Source organism: Rhamphochromis sp. 'chilingali', assembly GCF_963969265.1.
Source record: "Rhamphochromis sp. 'chilingali' genome assembly, chromosome: 1".
NCBI classification, from domain to species: domain Eukaryota; kingdom Metazoa; phylum Chordata; class Actinopteri; order Cichliformes; family Cichlidae; genus Rhamphochromis; species Rhamphochromis sp. 'chilingali'.
Genome location: NC_137929.1, coordinates 6008909 through 6030327, shown reverse-complemented (window position 1 = coordinate 6030327; position 21419 = coordinate 6008909). Strand labels below are relative to the sequence as shown.

Here is a 21419-nt window from a genome sequence, read left to right as displayed (position 1 = left end):
ACATACATGAGCCAAAACGGTCCCATGGCAGAAGCTGATCCTGAAAATCAGCAGAAACATTCATGAAAACACTTTGTGATCCACTTAGTAAACACGTTTGGCTTAAAAACACGCATGTGGCAAAACGAACGACCTGCTTCAGACCTTCTCGGCCTCCTTGGTGTCATCAAAAAGTCTTTTTTGGCGTCGTGCAGGTGTGACCCTGGCAGTCTCCCAAGCCTCCACCCACATGTTGCCTGGGATCTTCATCCTGGGACTGAGTGTCCCCGTCACCATCGTGTTGCCCTTCTCATCGACCACTTCCTCTTCTACGTAATCCCGAGGTGAATACCAGGGCACAAAATCCTCCAGGACACAGCCGGGGTTGGCTGCCTGTGGACAGAGACACAAACTCGTCCTTTAAATGAAGTAATGTGTAAATATATTCACTGACACCTCATACTGGCACTGACGACTCGAACAGGGCCCACTCACGACACCACTGCATTCATGGACCCAAGCACACCAGGCTGTCACTGAACATAAAATGTCATTTAGGCATCAAAACGATTTCCTTCTGTTCAGGACTGGAAGTAAATACGTGTGATCTGGCAACAAATGTTTTACTTTTTTGTGTAAGAGTAAATCTGAAAATCTATGAATAACAAATCAATTGTATTTTAGTATTAAAACCAGTTCAGACTGAATAAAGAGCTCGTCCACACTGGATCAGAAACATAGAGACATGGTGGGAATAACCAACACTGTAGATTCAGGGCAGCTGCAGCATGACTTACACTGTGTGCTGGTTGTTGTGATATTTTGATACCACGGTTAGCATTTACAGGATATTGTTTTATACAGGAAAACTGTTACTCAATAAGGCCCATCTAATAGTTGTTTTTCTCTTTCTCTGTGACCCAAGAATTAATGTGTAAGACTCACAGGCTGGTACCCCAAGGTCGAAAATACCACAGAGACGAGACCACTTCCTTACTCCCATCCTCCCTTTTTCTTTATCTCTTAGAAAAAGGCTCGTTAAAGGCCAGGTGGTTTGTTTCAGAATTCACTAATGAAAGAACTCTGTATTCTATGTCTAGGAGTGTATTTTGCTGGGATGATCATAAATTGTAGCTGAACTGATAAACTACACACAGGATACTTCTTTGCTCACAAGGCAGGAAGACGTTTCCTTATTTGGTCTGTACCGGTTTGAACTGAGAACTTGCTGACACACGAACCTTTTTTTCCTCTATATAAGCTGTTATGTACTAAATAAACCTTTGAGTCGATTGGGAAGGCAACCTAAAGCAGTCTCTGTTTTCTTGTTCTCCCAAGCTGCTCCCGAGCTCGTACTAACACGCTGAATGGCATACCTGAGTGTTACTTTAAATAATTAGGAATCTTAGAAGGAAAGGACAGAACTCTGCTTATCGCTCGTGCCTTGGAGGGAAAACCGGGATGGACATTTTTTTCCTTCAATTTGGCGTCAGAAGTGGGATAGGCTGACAGAAGGTAAATATGCGTCTTTCATATTTATATAAAGACCGTATTATACCTCTCTCAGTGATCGATCCATAAAAAAAAACGGGATATGCTGACGAAGTTTCACTTAGTGATCCAGAGAGATACACTGACGACTTCCTCAGTCCCCGAATAAAGTAAATTAACCCTTGTGTGGTGTTGGTGGACCCGCTAGAGTTGTGGCTTTCCAAATTAACACTATCAAACAATTTTATGTTAAATTACTATGAATTAATGTGCTTCTCGTTTTTCTTTTATATAAAATGTTATAAATAAATCAGTTATAATCAAGTGGAAAGACACAACACATTTATACGTAAAAAAAAAAAATAATAATAATAATTAATTGTTTAATTTTTCTTTAAAAAAAAAAAACAAAAAAAAAACACGGGTCTCAAGGGTTAAAAGCAGTAAATTAAAAGCAGAAAGACACAGGGAGTTGCCTGTTGTTTTGCGAGAAGTTGCTCGTTAAGTGAGAGTTGCTCACCCAAACAAAAATTGCTAGCAATAAATTTAAAGTGACCTCAGCTGTGCCGCAGCGAAAATACTAACCTAAATCCTCCTAGCGTGTAAACCCCTCTGGAAATCACTGAACATGGGTCAGAATTATTCAAAGACCACAGACAGGTCCGATAAAAAATCTAAAGTACCTGTAAAACCAAAAATTAATAAAATACAAAATAAAGTCTCAAATAACGGCTCAGTACAACTCCCATTTCCGGTTACGTGTAACCTACGTCCGCGAATCGGTGAAGACGTCCATGATCACGTATCCAGAACATGCGGAAGTGCTTATGTGACTGACTTTGTTTACAACTTACGGACTGTAAGTTCAATGCATTCTAATTTATTTCCGGAGCCCTATCCCGAACGATTATCGCCAGAAAACAGGTCAGTAAAACTGAAGGCCAGTGCAGATACTACCACGAAAGCTAAAAGTGTTAAGATAAAGTTGAATTTTGATGTAGAAGGCTCAGAGGAAAGTGAGAAACTAATGTATGCAGGATTACCCGCTCCAGCACAGCAAGGAAGTTTCAGAGGACGGAAGGATAAAAGTAGAGATATGTGTTTTTATTGTGGCTCAGTTTTCCAGCAGCCGCAGACACCCAGAGCAAAAATGAATTTGTGTATTTCATTTAACATAAAGGGTGAAATGTTTGCTGACACTGATAACAGCTTATGTTTTCTCTGCCCTATGTACCGACATGATGGAGAAGGAACATCCTCTGTGTCAGCTGGACCCTCAGCAGAGAATGAACTCAACATCCTTTTTGTCCGGTACTCTATGTCACACACTGTGCCAAAAAAACGTGTACAGACGCCACTACCAGGTAATCCCATGACTGGGAGCCACACTTTTGTTTCTCTCACACTTTTCAACAACATGATAACTGCTCACACAAGTGAAGGTCAAACAGTGATTTTGTCACATAACTCAGACATAGTTTATGACATAACTACACCATGTCGTCACATAGATCTAACCTACCCTATCCACTGTACTATTTCTGCACTTACGTTGCCAGCTGAATACCAGAATATGACATTGTGGTCTAAAAGTGAGAATGATATAGGATTTATTGACTGTACACTTTATCACGTACACCTATTAAAACACAACAAGCCAGTATATGTCAAGCAACATCCCATTTCTGCCGAAAAAGCCGCAGCCCTAGATGTCATGATAGGAGATTTATTGACTACAGGAGTAATAAAGCCCACACTCCTGTCAATCCTGTGCCAAAGCCTGACAAACCTGGCGTATGGCGTTTCATACAAGACTTAAGGCAAATTAATGCAGTCAACATTCCTCTGCCACCTCTCGTTTCAGATGTTCACAGCATATTGACATGCATTGCATACACATTTTACCGTGGTGGATTTATGCTCCGCTCCTTTTTCTCAGTACCTGTGCATGAAGACACACAGCCGTTATTTGCATTCACACATAGAAATAAGCAGTACACTTGGACTCGTTTGCCCCAAGGCATGATAGACAGCTCTGCTGCTTTCTCAATGGTGCTTCACTCCTCCAGGGCTGCACCCTGATCCACATGTGGATGACCTCCTCCTCTGTGCTGAAAGTGAGAAACTATGTCAAACTGCTACACACATGCTTCTCCAGCACCTCCAAAAGACTGGCCACAAAGCATCAGCAAAGAAAATGCAGTACTGTCAGACTTCTGTTCAATATTTGGGATTCACACTGTCTCACGGAAAACGTTCCATGACTGCAGACAGGGTCAAAGCTGTGACCTCCGTCCCTCGGCCCACTACACAGAAGGAAATGTTGTCCTTCCTGGGCATGGTGAACTATTGCAGACAGTGGATACCAGACTGTTCTTTTCATGACCACATTCTGCGTGACTGTTGTAAAAAAGACAAGCCTCCTCGAATACTGTGGTCCACAGAAATGACTGCCTCTTTCAATGCATTAAAGGGAGTGCTGACCTCCGCCACTCAAAGGTGCTGCCTGAATTGTTCAGGGAATGCCGGCCTGCCTGAGGGCAGTAGCAGCTTGCTCTATCATGATAAGGGACTGCGAGAAGCTCACACTCTCACATGACACTATTCTACACACCAACCACCAGGTCACGGCCATTCTAGCAAACATAACTACACAACATATGCAAATCTCACTATAAAAGCGAGCAGCACACCTGATTCGCCAGCACATTTATTGATCCTATGCTGTGCTCTTCTGACCGACAGGATGGCTCAGACAGGCTTGACGATCATGACTGCATGACACGTATACAGGAATCCACAGCACCACGTCCAGATTTAGAGCAAACACCTATCCCAGACTCAGCCACGGTTTATGTGGACGGGTCCTGTTCAAGGCCGAGTGACAACTCATTTCTTTGTGGCTATTCAGTGGTAACAGTGCCTGACATCATACTAGAGGCTCACTCATTACCATTTCACTCAGCACAAAAAGCAGAGCTCATGGCTTTAATACGCGCCTGTGAGCTACATTTGGATAAGCATGTGACAATTTACGCAGACAGCCGCTATGCATTTGGCGTTGTGCATGACTTTGGCACATTGTGGAGACAAAGAGGATTTAGATCTGCTGATGGAAGATAAATTGCTAAATTCTGATTTTGTTCAAAGACTTTTTCAGGCTATACAGCTACCATCGGCCATTGCAGTTGTAAAAACGAAAGGACACAGTACAGCTGACACAGACGAAGCAACAGGTAATGCCTTAGCAGACGTGACAGCCAAGGCTGCAGCTCCCACCGCCGCAGGAAGTATTATCTGTGCCCCTACAGCTGCCACTTGTTACACTCCCAGACTATTTAGAAACAAATGTTGATTTAAAATTTATACAAGAGCAAGCCTCTGCATGTGATTACACCTATTGGGAGAATAATGACTGTACCTTAGATGACAGAGATGGCTTATACAAAATCTTAAGGGTTTGATTGCCCTCCCATATTCCCTGATGCCAGTCCTTGCCCGACATTTTCACTGTGTGAGTCATGTCGGACAAAGAGGGGTAATAGGGGCAATAAAATCAAGATTTGTAATTGAGAAAACATTGCATGCAGTAAAAAGCATATTAGCAACCTGTCTAACATGTGCACGAACTAATGTAGGAAAACCAAAAGCAAAACATCAGCATTTACCACAACCAGATTTTCCATTTCATACATTACAAATTGATTTCACACATATGCCAGCACAAGGAAGCATCAAGTACTTACTGGTAATAGTGGATCAATTTAGTAAATGAGTAGAAGCTTATCCAACCTCAAAAGAAACTGCAGAAGTAGTCTGTCAAAAGTTGAGCAATGAAATAATACCCAGATTCGGAATACCTCACCAGATTAACAGTGATAGAGGATCTTCATTCACATTAGAAGTAATTCAAAAGTGTGCTAAAACTTTAATGACCTGGGTCAAATTACTTCCTCAAGTCCTCTGTGAGATTAGAATGACTCCATCTGCAGTAACCAAATTATCTCCATTTGAAATAATCATGGGAAGACCATTTCCAACACCATGGTCAGCTTCCAGAGGGGCACCGCTATTAGAAGGTGATGTAGATATTGCATTGTCCGACTATGTCTACAATTTGGTAGAAACACTGAATAATAACTATCAGAAAGTTTGTCTCTCCCAGCCTCTCCCCTCCACAGATCCAACCCACCAGTGGAGACAAGGAGATGCGTGTTGGAGAAGCCACTAAAACCAAGGACACTCTGGGAGGCCGCGCGTGTTCCAGCCCCAGACTGTACTGGCAGTGACGAAGAACCAGCATCCTCACAGACGGACAACCTCAGTGGATTCATGCCAGCAGGGTTAAGACCAGCCCAATCGGACCATCTCAGGCGTCGGATCAAGCAGATGACATCTCCGGCGGGCCAACGCCCGGAACCAGAGCAAATAAACACACGGGTAGACGACATCTCCGGCGAGCCAGCGCCAGGATCCAATGTACATACACACACACAATCACTGATTAACACACAACGCCTGAAAGAACAACAACAAGGTACTCAAACATCCAGCAGGAACAGAAAGCCAAAAGTACCACATGATGTCTAACCTGATAAAGCCAGACTCATTCCATCCTGATAATGGAGAAAATGAAATGCCCATTGTCATCATACGACGCTTATTCTGTGTCTCTCGAACCTGGGACCAGGCCAGGAGACGACTGAAGAACTGTTTTTCTTATATATTTAGGTTATTTATCATATCTATCGCATTAACCTTAGGATTTCTCTTTGCTATTTTGTATTGTAAACTGCAACCATGTTCACATTTCTGCAGGTCATATTTTGCTGACTATACCTCATGCTCTATTTTGCAAGACACCTACTTAATGCACTCATTACGTTCCCTAAAATCAGTAAATGACAACATAGACGCCACTAATAAACCATCTTATGCGCCCTCTAGAACAGGAGTCAACTCCTGGTATGAAAATGCCAGAACAGCCGCTCGTGACTTAGGAAACAGTAACTGTTATGTCTGTTCAAAGGCTAATCCAGAACAGGTAATAGTAGGATACCCCATATCCGGTTTCCCCCTCACTGAGGGACTAGAGGAAATCGGCGGAGATAATGCTCTCCTTAAAGACACTTTACAGTTGACTCTGAGCCCTCTCGACTGCCTACTTAGACACACACACACACCAACTAATCCTGAGACTCCATTAGGCGAATTATTGAAGTTATCTAATGACACCGCAGGGACCTGCGCCCCAATGAAACGCCCTAAGAATAGGTTAAAGCCCTCACTGCCATTAGGACAGATCCCTCTCCATTTTAATACTAGTATGATATGTCTGCGCAGACTAAAGTTAACTGGCCCAGACACACACATAGATTATACAAAGGATAACTATCCATTCTTCTCTGACTCCCCAGGTGCACGCTGTAATGAGACATGGCTAGCTGTCTCTATGGCTGAAGTTTTATCCTATCTGGAAGAACACACACACAGTTCAAGTTCGAGCAGAGACTCGATCATTGTTCCCCCAGACGGTGTATTAAATGATACTGACTGGGGGGAGTTAGTTAAATCACACATGGTCACGCGCCTGACCAGACCAATCCCACATGCTTATTGGATGTGCAATAATACCCTTAGATTAGCTCTACCTGTTAATTGGACCGGTACCTGTGGTCTAGTAACCGTTGATGTATGCTGTACTTTCATTCCCAATAATACCGCCCCTAACGGTTCATTCACACAAGCTATGAATAGACTTGAAGCATTGAAGATAGAACTAATTGCCAATACAGGCCACGGTCAGTGGCTACATAAGTGGCTACAGGACACGTTTGGAAGATGGAAGGAACTAATTGTAGCCTTTGTAACCGTTGCAGCATGTTTTTGATGATTATTGTCTGTTGTGTGATACCATGTATACGCTCTCAGAATTTTTGATATTAAGCTTGCTCGAAGGACCAGTTACAGTTATGATTTGTCTTTATATTATGTTATTACATTCTGTCTTTATACTATGTTATCATTTCATGATAAAAGGAGAGAACTGTTGTGATATTTTGATACCACGGTTAGCATTTACAGGATATTGTTTTATACAGGAAAACTGTTACTCAATAAGGCCCATCTAATAGTTGTTTTTCTCTTTCTCTGTGACCCAAGAATTAATGTGTAAGACTCACAGGCTGGTACCCCAAGGTCGAAAATACCACAGAGACGAGACCACTTCCTTACTCCCATCCTCCCTTTTTCTTTATCTCTTAGAAAAAGGCTCGTTAAAGGCCAGGTGGTTTGTTTCAGAATTCACTAATGAAAGAACTCTGTATTCTATGTCTAGGAGTGTATTTTGCTGGGATGATCATAAATTGTAGCTGAACTGATAAACTACACACAGGATACTTCTTTGCTCACAAGGCAGGAAGACGTTTCCTTATTTGGTCTGTACCGGTTTGAACTGAGAACTTGCTGACACACGAACCTTTTTTTCCTCTATATAAGCTGTTATGTACTAAATAAACCTTTGAGTCGATTGGGAAGGCAACCTAAAGCAGTCTCTGTTTTCTTGTTCTCCCAAGCTGCTCCCGAGCTCGTACTAACACGCTGAATGGCATACCTGAGTGTTACTTTAAATAATTAGGAATCTTAGAAGGAAAGGACAGAACTCTGCTTATCGCTCGTGCCTTGGAGGGAAAACCGGGATGGACATTTTTTCCTTCACTGGTCATTATCACTGCATTACTGCCTCAGGTCTGCAGGTCTCTGCAAAGACAAGGTTCAAATAACCTCTGAAGATGATTTATAAAACTGCAATGAGCTGTTTGAAAACTGACGACCACGTGATCGTCTGGTGATCAGAGGTTTCTGCACTCACGTAGCTTCTCCCAGCATGACTGCATCCATCATGCCACACTGTCAGTGACAGAGTCACAGCTTTCCACAGCGTAGGCTGATCAACAGTCCTCTTATTTCACACTAGTTTACTTGTAAAAGCCTACATGACATTTTTTATTAATTCATCATTAACTGCACAGAGAAGACGTCGTTTTCTTTAAGCTAACAGTATTATTAAAGTTCTTCATGACTGGGCCCAGTGTCCTCTTTATGGTCACCCTACCACAGCGGTACTCTCTGTGACTACTGTGTGTGTGTGTGACTGCACAGTTATGTTCACTGCAGGCAGTTCACACACACACACAAAACATCCTGAACAGTAAAACTAGCAGACATGTAGCAACTCGAGGGCACACTGACGCTAATGTGTGTATAAGAATTTATTTTATTTATGTATTATTCATATTATGTTATTGTATGATGCCTTGGTGCCACTGGATTTTAGCATGTCTCACACTCATGCAGTTAGACAGATGGTGGGGGTCTAGTAAGGAAGTTGGGGGGAAGCAGAACTCCACAGGAAGAATCTTTTGTCTCTTCGAGGACTCTGGGAGGCAGCGAGGGAGTGTGGACCTTAAGGTGTGAAACAGCTGTGCACTGCCTTTTGTTCCTGAAGAAGGTTTTTAACTGAGAGCCATGCTAGGCTCAGGGAGACTCTGCTGACCGTCTGCCCCGCGATCATGCAGGCTCTCCACCAAGCTTGGTTGTCTGTTCTTTGTTTTGATTAAAGAATGTTAGCTGCCGCTCGTCTGCAGGCTTTATTTAATGGAAAACTTCCACAACATGTGGCTAATGCTGAAGGCTAACGGGTGGCTGTAGCTCATTAGCAGGTCATCTACTGATCAGAAGGTCGTGGTTCAATCCCTGGTTCCTCCAGTCTGCAGGCCAAGTATCCTTAGCCAAGATACTAACCCCAAGCTGCTCTCCGATGTGTCCGTCTAAGTGTGGATGTTAGACAGGAAGCACTAAGAAACTTAGGAGACAGCTGACCCAGAGTGTGTCCGACTCACTTTGAAGGACTCCATGTCAGATAGCAGACAGGCACTCTGCATCCGAGCACGCAGGTGGGTACCTTCAGCTGATGTGCCCAGTTTGGTCAGTACCTCTGACTGCTCTGCTAACAGGTCCTCTGTCATTGGAGCAGGTTCCTGAAAATGAAACATGATGCACAGATATCAGACTCAGTCAGCTTCAGCTGAGCTTAATGACATTTCTGTGAACCACTTATATGAGATCTGCTTTCATGGTTTTGTCACACAAAGGTCGCCTCTGTACTGTTACAACCGCTTTCTTTTAGTTCTAATTATTAGCTGCACGTCTTTGAACATGGAGCGAGTGGGGTTGGGTTAACTCTGACTCTGAACTGCCCACAGGTGTGAATGAGAGCATAAATCAGAGGTGTCCAACTCCAGGCCTCGAGGGCCGGTGTCCTGCAGGTTTTAGATGCGTCCTTGATCCAACACAGCTGATTTCAATGGCTAAATAACCTCCTCAACGTGTCTTGGGTTAGGGCTATCCTTTGTTGCTAGTTAGCCTGACCTGTATCCCCAATGTTAAGTTTGTACATTGTATGTATGGTCGATTAGGTCATCTCAGTTGCAGGCAACCAACAAATAAAGCTTATCCTTATCGTGGAAGTTCTCCAGAGGCTGAACTAACCATCTGATTCAGGTGTGTTGACACAGGGTGAGATCTGCAGGACGCCGGCCCTCGAGGCCTGGAGTTGCCCACCCCTGGGTTAAATGTTTGGCTGTCTCTCTGTGTTCGCCCTGCGACTGGCGACCTGTCCAGGGTGAACCCCGCCTCTCGCCCTATGGTATGGGATAGGCTCCACCCCGTGTGACCCCGACTATTATTTTCAACATGCTGTATTTGGAATAAATAACAGCATATGATGTGTTTGCACAGTGAGGCAGTGACTCTGACCTGTGTGGTGACCTGTGAACACAGAGAGGCTCTGCAGAGTTGAGCAGAGTCATGTTGTTGTAGGGGTGCAGCCTGCCCTCAGCTCTGCCCTCAGCTTGTGTCGCCTCAGGCTCGCCCTGGTCACTCAGGCACTCGAAGAATTCCTCCTCGCTGTCACTCCACGACTCCCAGGATTTTCCTTGAGACATCTCTCTTGTTGAACTGGAAGCACTGGTTGCACACTCTGGTCCTTGGCGGCTCTTCTGGCAGGCACCTGAGACCCTGTGTTCCTGTTCTTTCCCCTCGGGTACCTTGTGAGATTCATTTCTGGCCTTCTTCCTCTCGATACAACAATTCAGCATCTGTCCAGGAACAAAAACTCTTTTCACACATGGAAACATAACACTGCTACTTGTGTTCAACAGACAACACGACATAAACAGGTGTTTGGGAGTTTGAAGATGCTGTATCACACTGAGCATCAGCTCTCAGAATTCATTTTTCTCTTTATCACCTAAACATCGTTCCAATTATCAAAGTTAACACAACACTTTTGATAAACCACTGGAATTAAAGTTGCAAGTCTACAAATGTGCATGATGTTGTTTTTTGTCTTTTAAATCGTTCGATTAGTCCTTGCACTTTGTGCACTTTGTGCACTGTGTGGCTACCTGGAACTTCTGATGCAAAAGACAACAGCGAAGATCAGGAGCTCCACCTGCCAGCCTGCAGATTAGGAAGCACAGAGATGGATATGAGTGAACACCAGTGTGTTAACAGAGAAACAAATACTGCTTAAACAATTTCAAGCAAAGTTTTAGTTAGAGCACGGCACAAACACTGCAGGGGCTTTTGTGCCTGGTATTATGTGCTTGGATTTTTACATTTTGGTCATTTGTCTGTTATTTGAGAGGGACAGAGATCCAACATGACTGACAACAAGACCAAAGCCCGATTCTAAAGTGTCGGCTCAGCTGGACAGCTGAAGCTGGACAAAGTACAGACATCCAGCATTTGACTTTATTTATATGGCACAGGATAAGAACCACAGAGTGCTTCACAATAATATGAAACAGCACAAATCTAGTTCAAAGCCAGGCTAAATAAATGAGTCTCAAGCTGCTGTTTATAAAAATAAATGCAATCAAGGCAACATAATGATGGAGGCAAAGCACTCCACAGCCTGGGGGCCCCCGCTCTGACAGATCCATCTCCTCTGGTCTCAAAATGTGTTTCTGTCTTCTGTCTGTGTCCAAGTCAACAGTCTAACGAGGTCCCACAAATGTCTGCAAATAGGTTCTGCTCTTCCACGAAGTCCTTTGAGATCCCGACTGAAATCGGCTGGTGCCAATATCTGCTGAGTGTTGGCCACGAATAAAGCAGCAATAACAGAGTTCAACGAGAACAACAACTTTTCATTATCACTTATTCTTCACTCTCTCCACAGCTGACGGACCAACAGCAGCACACAGAGGACAGTGGTACCAGATACTTTGTATGCCGTCACCATCTGACAGAGGAGCTCCAGGGCTGAAAATATATCCTCAACCTCAGGTTCAACTAACGAACTGACCCAGTCACAGACTTCCAGGGAGGCTTTGGAGTATCATTCCCAAGTTCAAGCACAGCCCCTAGTCCCACTTCTTAGAAAGGGAAACCGCTACTGTAGTCTGCTTATCCCGAGGTGGGAAACCAGGACAGTCCAACAACATCCACAGACTCAGTGGGACTCGCACCTCCAGCCCAGGAGTGCTGCCACCAAAGAGTCATGTAACTCGTCACAGACCTCGCCAATTAATATCAAATCAAATATCAGCTGGTTCAGTCCCAACTGATGGTCTCATTATTCAGGTTTCACACAAGAAACGTCTCATGACGGGTAAAAACAACGAGCTCTCTCAAGACTTTTGCAAAACATGCTGGTGGCAGTGGTCACAGTAGAACTACTGAAGGTTTCAGCGCACTTTTGGTAAAGTGGAAAGAATATTATTTCACCATAAACGGGCCACGACCAGGTGCTTCCCACAAGATTTCACACAGACCAGTGAAAAGAATTATCAGAAGAGTCAAGGCCCAGTTATGAAGAGCCACAGAAAGGCCTGGAATCAGCAGGTACGACTGTTTCAAAGAAAACTATATGTGCGCAAGAGCCACAGAAAAAAGAGAAGCGTGAAGTGTGTTTAAAGTTTGCTGAACAAGTCTGTGAAACGCTGGCAGAATATTATCATCTGCATTCATAAAGTATCCACAGGCGTCTTTGCCTGCTCTCCTGTACACTCATGAGTTCACACCTACCTGCCCCTCTAACACCATCGTTACATTTGCTGATGATGCGACAATCATCAGTGGAGAAGACGGCGAACAGGCAGGAGGTTAAAAACCTGACAGGCTGCTGCAATGAACACAACCGTCTGCTCGGCGCCATCAAAACTAAGGAGATGTGACCTCAGCAGAGGGAAACACGTTCCTCTCCACATCAAGCAGACTGTGTTCAGCGAGTGTCCTCGTTCCTGGGGACTCACGTAGCTGAGGACCTCTCATGGTCCAAAGTCAAAGACTCCACCTCAGGATGCTGAGGAGGAGGAACCATCTGGAGAAGAAAGTCTTGGTGGCTTTTTTACCACAGCACCATAGTGTGTCCCCACCTACTGCTAACAGCTTGGTATGCTAACTGCTCAGTGGGTCATTAAGACAGCACAGAAGAATAGTGCCTGTCCCTTTCCTTCCCTGGAGGACATGGTCAGCACTCGCTGTCTCAGGAGAGCCAATCAAATCTCATCTCATCCTGGACAGCACCTGTTCAAGAAACAGGACAGCCAGGCTAAGAAAACAGCTTTTCCCCTGGACCATCGATCACTGAACACTAAGCTCAGTGAATGGAGCGAGTGAGCCTCCCTCCTACCTGAGACACTCCTGTGTAACATTCAGTATAATGTTCACTAATGCTGCCAAATGTAAGCTTACATCTAATACAAAACACCAGCATAACACGGGACAATTACACCCTCCCTCCATGGCTGCTGCCATCCAACCAGTGCAATACTCCTCTGGTTAAATGGTAAATGGACTGGTTCTTATAAAGCGCTTTTCTACTCTTCTGAGCACTCAAAGCGCTTTACACAACTTGTGCATTCACCCATTCGCACAAGCACATTTTTCTAGGTGCTTTCTAAGTAACATTCTCTCTCACACACACACACACGCACACACACTCCGATGAACGCATCGGAGAGCAATTTGGGGTTAGTATCTTGCCCAAGGATATTTGGCATGCAGCCTGGGGGAAGCCAGGAATTGAACCTTCCGATCAGTAGACGAACCGCTCTACCGCCTGAGCTGCAGCCACCCTATTTTATTGCTATTTTATTCAGTTTGACGAATGAATGATGAGTGTAAGCAGGTAAGAATGTATGTAAGCTCTGCTCCAGTGTAATGCATAGGTACAACAATACGCTTTAACTTTAATATAGTTTGGTCATTTAATTCAATTCAATAAAACTTTATTGATCCTGAAGGCTGACCCCGATGGAAATTGGGTTAAGGCTGCCGACCTTTGCCAGCGCCATCTTACCCTTCTGACCATACATACATGACACAAACATCACATGGGGAAGACAGGTCAGAGAGGTATAACAATGGAAAATGCACCACATGAGGAAAGATAAGGAGAAAAAAAATAACTCCCCCCAGACTGAGCTCCAACAGGGAGATCAGTTTGAGAACAGAAAAAAAACACCTCTGCACATGAAAAATCTCTTAATACACGAAAGAAACACATGACAAGCAACAGGGATGGGTAAAGGGTGAGAGACAGCCAGTGTAGACAGTACATCCGGGCCTGCGTGCGCTGGTCTCCTTGATCCACCGTCAGCATCGGAGGGGAATAAGCGTCGAAGGCGTTTGGAGGGGGAGGAGTGTACATCTGCATGTGTATATATATGTCTGTGTAAGCGTGTGCGTGTCCAGAGTTCAGCTGAGACAGTGTCCTCCTCCTTGCCAGGCTAAGTAAACAGTCTTCCAGCCAACCCAGGTGGCCTTGCATGGAGTGGGAAGAACAGTCTAAACACAGTCGTTATCAGGGAGTTGTGGTTCGGCCACGGCTGGGGCCGAAGGGGTATCCGCATAAGTGATGGAGGTTTTTACTTTAGTGCGAACAGCTCATATGAATTTCAAAGCTGTTCTAACACTCCGACACTGGTCTCTCAATCTCCCGTTGGAGAGCCGTGAGCTTCTCCATGATGTTATCAAACTTGCGCTCCGTGATGTTGTCATTCTTGTGCTCAGAGAGCCGATTCTGAGAACTCAAAGACACGACGTCGTAGTCTCACTCCAAGCGCTTTATTTGTTACGCCATTTTTCTCCACACCAACAACAACCCTTCGCGGGCAACAGTACTCTCGCAGTATAACAGAAAATAACAAGTTAACAACGACCGCAGTGAGCTTCTCCAAGATCTTATCCATGCTGCGTTCAATGAGCCCATTTTGAGAAACTCACGCCTCTTCCCATCTTTTGAATCCCAGCGGGCAGCCTTGTGGGGGTTTGAACAGCCGGTTCCGCTTTCTTAATTCTTCGATAAGTCAGGGCCAAGCCAGCTCCGATCAGCCAGAACCCTGTTATCATGGCTCCAAATAGGTAGATATCTTCAGCACTCAGGCTCACCCGAGCCCAGACTTCTCGTTGAGAAAGGGGTGTCAATTGCATTCAGGGAGCAGTTGATCCAACCCATAATTCCTCTTTTAGGTTTTAGAGAACAGACTGTGAGAGAGTGTTCCAGGGAAAAGTAATACAAAAAACACGAGACTAGACAAGGACACAAGAGGCTAAGCAGGGAAGCTAAGGGAGAGGAGAAAAGTGCGACTGCCTTTGTTAAGAGCAAAACTCTCTGAATGCTGTAAACACACCGTGTTTGGGTGGCTGCATCCCAAAAACACCACAGCAACACTGAAGTCTGGAGGTGGGAGCATTATGATTTTGATGTTCCCAAAAAAATGTGTGATTGCTTAGAAAAGTTATGCATAAAAACTTTATAACAAGCTGCAAAAGGGACTGAGCCATTAAATCTAACTCCAGGAAGGATGAATGGAGACATTGTTGATTAAAATCTGCTGCCATCTACCAGGATGATGACGATGAAACAAGGATGGATGTTTCAGCAAGACCATGATCACAAACACAGCCGATGGAAACTGTTGGTTTCAGAGGAATCAAGTAAAGCTGCTGGAACGGCCCAGCCAATCACCTGAGCTGAATCTGTGGGAAGGATCCACGGAGCATTCGGGATTTATAGACTGTTTGTGTGGTGAGTGGGTCAAAGTCATGAGCAATGATGGGACTGGTTTCTCCATACAGAAGCTGCCATGAACTGTCATCACCAACATTTGTATAAAGTAATAAATAAATGTCTGTGTGTTTAATGTTCCCGTGTTACCGACATCTGGTGATAATTTCACATCAAAGCACCTTTAGAAATATATTTGCTTAGAGAACTGCTGACGTGTTCAATACTTATTTTACCTGCTATAAAATGAAAATGTTAATATGTGTGACATCTTTAAAATCAAAGCAGCACGAGCCTGTGAGGTACCCACCCACAAATAAGATGGTTATTTTCCCACCGGTAACGCAACTCAAGGACAAACTCCTGCCAGAGGTGTCCAACAGCCCACCGTAGCAATAGTTGACCAGACACACACACAGAGCCAGACGGTAGGTCAGACTGTCACTGGGGGCTGACTTCAGCTGGTGGAAAAGGTTCTACAACGAGGGAAAAGACCAGCATGAAATCAAACAGCAGGACACCAAATTTAATACATTCTAATAAAAATCCTGACAAAGTACTGACAGCACTGAGCCCGTCTTCACTCTGAAACTTATATTGGACCTGACCTGAGTGTAACCTTGAGTGTGCGAGTGGTGAAGAGGCAAACATACATAATCAGAGGTTTCCTCTTGCTCCGATGTCCCACTGGAGTTGGACAGCTGAGTGTTATTCTTACAGTCAGACTTCTCCACAGCAGCATCTGGAAACAGAGACACAAACACAAATAAATAAGTCTGTCATTTAGAAACTCTGTTGTTTTATAGATGTTAGAAGAATTAAACAAGTGCAGCTCACGTAGTCAGCACTTCATGATAAAACACAGGATGCTGATCGCTCAGTGGCAAAAGCAGGATGTGACCAGAAGTAGACAATAAAAATAAGAACGCTGCCTGATATCCTGTTTAAGACGACGCTCTTGTGCTTTACTGAGCTGCTGTCAGATGGGATCAATATCTGTGGCCAGCACTCTAAGACATAAATGCAATTACGGCTGTAGTTTTAAGATTCAAGGCTGTCTTAGCTCGAGCTCGAGCTGCTGAGTGTGACGGGCTCAACAGTGACCAGGAAGGAAAAACTGTTTGTGAAAAGAAGCAGAGGAGCCACATCAGTACGAGTCAAACTACCACACGCTGCGAGGTCTCTGCTGCTCTGAATATCACGCTCACCGTCTCCTAACACGGGATCCACACCTCTTCTGTCAGAATCAGTTTCCTCATAAAATGAGCTGAAACCATTAAAACTCAGTCAAGTATCAGTCAACTCCGACTAGTTAATGCCTTTTAAACAGGTTACATGATTAACTCTTACCAGAAGGACAGAATTGAGTATCTCGGTGTTAAGGGGCGACTCATCGATGCGTCGATGGCGGCGAATGTGCTTCCGGGCACTGTGCACCATGTTGGAGACAGACAGTTTGGAAATGGGCACAGTTGCTGCTGACTCGGTCAGCTTGGACAAAGCAGAGCTGATATCACTGTTTTCTACAGACGACAAACACATCCAAGAGTTTCTGTTCAATTGCTGAGGCCCGGGTCAGCACAGATGCCCAGATCTCCCAGTAAGCTACGCACGTTTCCAGAATGCAGTATGGTCACTCAACAAGTAAAGCCAGAAACCTGACCTTTGCCCTCATCTTCAGCGTCTCCTCTTCAGGAATCTCCTCTGTAGACTCAGTCCTACAGCAGAGTTTAAAGAGCTCTGTCACAGCCTCACCTACAGGGAACACAAACAGTTACTGACCTGATATTTTCTTATTCAAACTTTCCATGAAGCACACGCTTCAGCACAGCGAAGCAGGACAACATCTGTGTAACATTTTCTAAATCATGGACGTGGCAACAAAAGAAAAGTCCACTTTACATCACATGTAAAGTGCTTGGGGCTGTCATGAGAGGCGGGGCACACCCTGGACAGGTCGCCAGTCTGTCGCAGGGCAAACACAGAGACAGACATTCACACCGTGGGAAATTTAGAGCCCCAATGAACCTGTCCCCACTAACTGCATGACTTTGGACTGTGGGAGGAAGTAGGAGGCCCACACAGAGAACAATGAGGAAAAAAGACACTTTATTTATCCTTGACTATGTTCTTTCTATCGGTAGCTTGATTACATCCGTCTTATCTGCTGCGCATCATTTGATGCATGAATTTTAGCCTCTTGGCTTAGAAATAGTTTCCTCTGTGCTGTTTGGACAAAAAACAAAGCCATAAAAAGTCTTCACACATCACACAACAATGTGTATGTTTGTAATGGATCCAAGTGTATTAGCAACCAGAAAAATACAACATGTAGTATGTAGCGGTGTGTTTGAAATCTGTACTGACTAGTAAAACCTCTGTGGTCTGCCCCAAAGCATCATGGTCTCTGTCCCCGAGTGTCCCACTGATCAGTTTAACTTACCCAGTAAACACTGAGGATTTTCAGCCGTCCTGACTCGAACTGACCAGTGAGGAGCTTGAAGAGGGTCGAGGTCACTGTTGGGTGATAAACAGAGTAAACAGTAGAGGAGAGTTTCTGATACACTTTTAGTTAAAGGGTTTTTATAAGTAATGAGTCATGTTTGATTACATGTGACGTAGTCCTTCACCAGTAATCAAGATAATTACACATGTAAGCATTTCCTTATGTCACACTCAGTTTGTCCCTTCATGCTTGTTAGACCTGTGCCAGCTCTGTTTGGGCCGTACAATCAAACCCATGTACGTTTACCCTTTTAATAAACTGCTCCACCCATTTCCTACTTTACGAGTGAAATATGAAGCAATGCAGTGTGTACACGGATGCAACACTCAGTGCTCAGCGCAGCGTTTTGTGTGCTATAGTGCAAGTGAACAGCTCACTCCCATCAAAGCTTTTCCATTGGATCGTTAACACAAACACCAAATGTCAGGAGGACATGCGCCTCAAACTGAAGTTGTCGTTCTAGCCCGGGTATTGTGTTATCCTTGTCTGTATACCGAGCTTCTTATTAATAAGCAGCTCTGCACAGGAGCAGAAGCAGAGTCCAGCCTGTTGCTCTTACAGTATAATACTCATAATAAAAGCACAGTAACCGTGGTTAGTCACTGAGCAGCCCGGTGCGTTTCTCTTGATTTCTTTAGTCAGGGTAAATTCATTCACCTGCACGGGTTAGCTAAACGAACTTTACAAAACAAGTTTCCCCGACAGCCGAGTGCTCACCTAAGGACCTAAGTTACGGATTAGCTTACACACACATTTAACTTACCGAAAATAATACGGTGGGGCCTCAGGTCCTCCTGTCTGGTAGTCCAATTTACTGAAGAACACCTCAGGCTGTCACTTTGAAATAGTCGGTAATGTAAACGCTGGACCTCTCAGCATCTGCCATTCCCGAACAGACACATGCAAGTTTGTCCGTGACCGCAGCCGCGCTGTACATTTATTTCAGTTTCAATATTTTTTTCAGTTTCAATATTTTTTTTCAGTTTCAATATTTTTTTCGGTTTCATTTCAAGGTGGCATCGTTCTGATCCCATACACACACACAAATCCTGATTTACAAGTACACAATATTTATGACCACAATTTGAGCCCATATCCTCTCTCTACCACAGCTGCCTTTGAACTTGCCTGGGCCAGGTCTGAGTCCAGCTTTGCTACTCCTGCCAGGTCACATGACACAGGTGTGTGCTCTGATGTCAGCAGGCAGGTCAGTGGAGCCCTCTGGTGGTGGATATATGGCAGTGAAACAGGAGGAGACCTGAGAACAGACAGCAGGCTTAACTAGCAGGACAAAGTAGCATGTAGTACTTGGAGTCATCACAGCCAATCAGCTCTCAGGAAAATGGAACATCATATAAATATTTCTCTTCTTTGATTTTCATCAATTATTTCCTTTGATAGATTTTCCGTCAACACTTCTGCTTGATTAGAAGCTCATAGGCAGTTCCTGTCACTCTACAATAACACAATGTAAAGGCTGCGCTCTCTGCCCTCCCTAATTTGACATATTTTGTTGTTTTGTGTGTGTTTGTCTGTGTGAAGTTTTGATGTGTATGTGAAAAACAATTTTGAAAACACTGGAAAAAGACCTCAAGACATGTTTTCCTTTACTTTCTATGAAACAACAATTCCCACCAAGGCTTTTCAGGGTGAAATTTAGTGTATAGAAAATAGCTGTGCCAGGTTGTCTCCATCTAGTGGTGAACATGGCCTCACCACTACATCAGGTGAGCTTTTCACTGTGCAGTGACACAAAAGTCATTTAACAATTTAAAAAAAAGCAATGTTACAGATTCAGTAAGAACTGAAGTTTATCATAATCCTTCAAGTTTCACTCAGTAACAGCAGCTTTTTAATATTATTGGCTATAGTTTAGAGTCACATTTATATGAAATGTCAAACAATCACAGAGTGACACTGAACTAAACAATCAATGCCATGTGAGTTGTTCTTGTTTGTTCTTTATCTTGGATTTATTGTAAGCAGCGGGAGTAGAAGCTAAAGAAAAATAGTAAAGATATGAATGAATCTCTGCTCCTACAGCTTTTATTGTGCCATAATGTCTGCTTTGAAACCGTCCTCTTGCTCGTCTCTTGGATGCTCACCTCTTCTTCACCTGTTCCTTTCACCAAACTGCTGCACTCTCGTTCTCTGCTCTCGCCTCCTCTTCTGGTTAGGATGCAGTCAGCATGTGCCAAACAAACTCCCCCCAAATCGATCATGTTTGATATGATGATGACGTTTTTAACATCTTATTTATGCACTTGTTGGGTGGGAAAGAGTAAACAAAGATGGGGCATAGAAGCAGAACTGATACGTGTGGAGGGACAGTAACTGTGTGTGTGTGTATGTGTAAGCATTTAAACACTGCAGAGAGTCAAATTAACAGTAACACTATTTTGTCTAAGTCCGCCATTGTAGAAATTCATTTCACCGAAACAATAACATGGCGCACAATGTGACAATAAACGTATAAAACACAAATTCTTACCTAGCAGGAGAATAAATAATCAGTATTTTAAGGCTACTGCATGTATAGATGTCACTGCTGGCTCACATAAGCTAGCTCTGAGACCCGCCAGAGTTTACGCCACAGTTGACTGTCGCGAAAGAGTCGTAAATCACCGGCATTGTAAAACTTAAAATGATTCCAGGGCATGTTATAAAACACCCAATAGATGTGCTGGATATTAAACGGTATCAAACGACTAAATGAACACAGGGTTACAAGTACATGCTCACGTCGTCACATCGAGAGTTTATTCATTAATCATCAGAGTTCAACAATGTTACATCCAGTTGGAAACAGCTTCACTAACGCCAGCAAAACAGGCTAACAGTATATAAGAGCACAAAAACAGCCGTGCTTATCAACAGCTCGACATATCCTCAACAACTCACCTCAGTATGTGTAACCCGTTCATGTGTTACGCCTGCTGTTCTTGCGTTGTGTTCTGGCGTGAAAGTAAGAGGCAGGAGACAGTACTGGGTCTTTGGCTCTTTACTGCACATCTGCAACACAGAAACATGTGTCTGATCTGTGTGTGTCACGCGACTGCCAGTACACCTCTCCTCCGGCCATGCTGAAAGGAGCTGTGTCTGCAGCTTCATTAACACTACAATAATATAATGAATCAAATACAACAAATTGTTTTAAAACATTAACTTAAGCTCTCAAAAACAAAAAGCACAAAATAAATAATATGTCACTGAAAAAACATCAAAAACAACTTATAAGAACAATAAACAAAATAATTCAAAAACAAATAAACAGTCAGATAAATACAATTCAATAACCAGGACCCAATATTCTGGTACTTATAGTTCAAACATTATACTTCAGTACAATTATATTAATAACCGCCA

General features: G+C 43.8%; 1 protein-coding gene and 1 pseudogene across 2 annotated transcripts in view; one reads left to right on the top strand and one right to left on the bottom strand.

Annotated features, from left to right (window-relative positions):
• The window catches only part of LOC308399604 (uncharacterized protein), a gene marked incomplete at its 3' end in the record, with an annotated part of 374730 nt that overhangs the window by 152511 nt on the left and 200800 nt on the right, over positions 1–21419 (top strand). The gene's annotated exons all lie outside the window — the stretch shown is intronic.
• LOC308399616 (rab3 GTPase-activating protein catalytic subunit-like) lies at positions 251–20977 on the bottom strand (annotated as a pseudogene). The gene is made up of 10 exons (XR_013974828.1): positions 20955–20977; positions 19182–19311; positions 18817–18884; positions 17991–18064; positions 16201–16289; positions 15858–16023; positions 10938–10992; positions 10288–10628; positions 9372–9509; positions 251–372 (listed from the first exon to the last, which is right to left on the bottom strand). The product of XR_013974828.1 is annotated as a rab3 GTPase-activating protein catalytic subunit-like (transcript).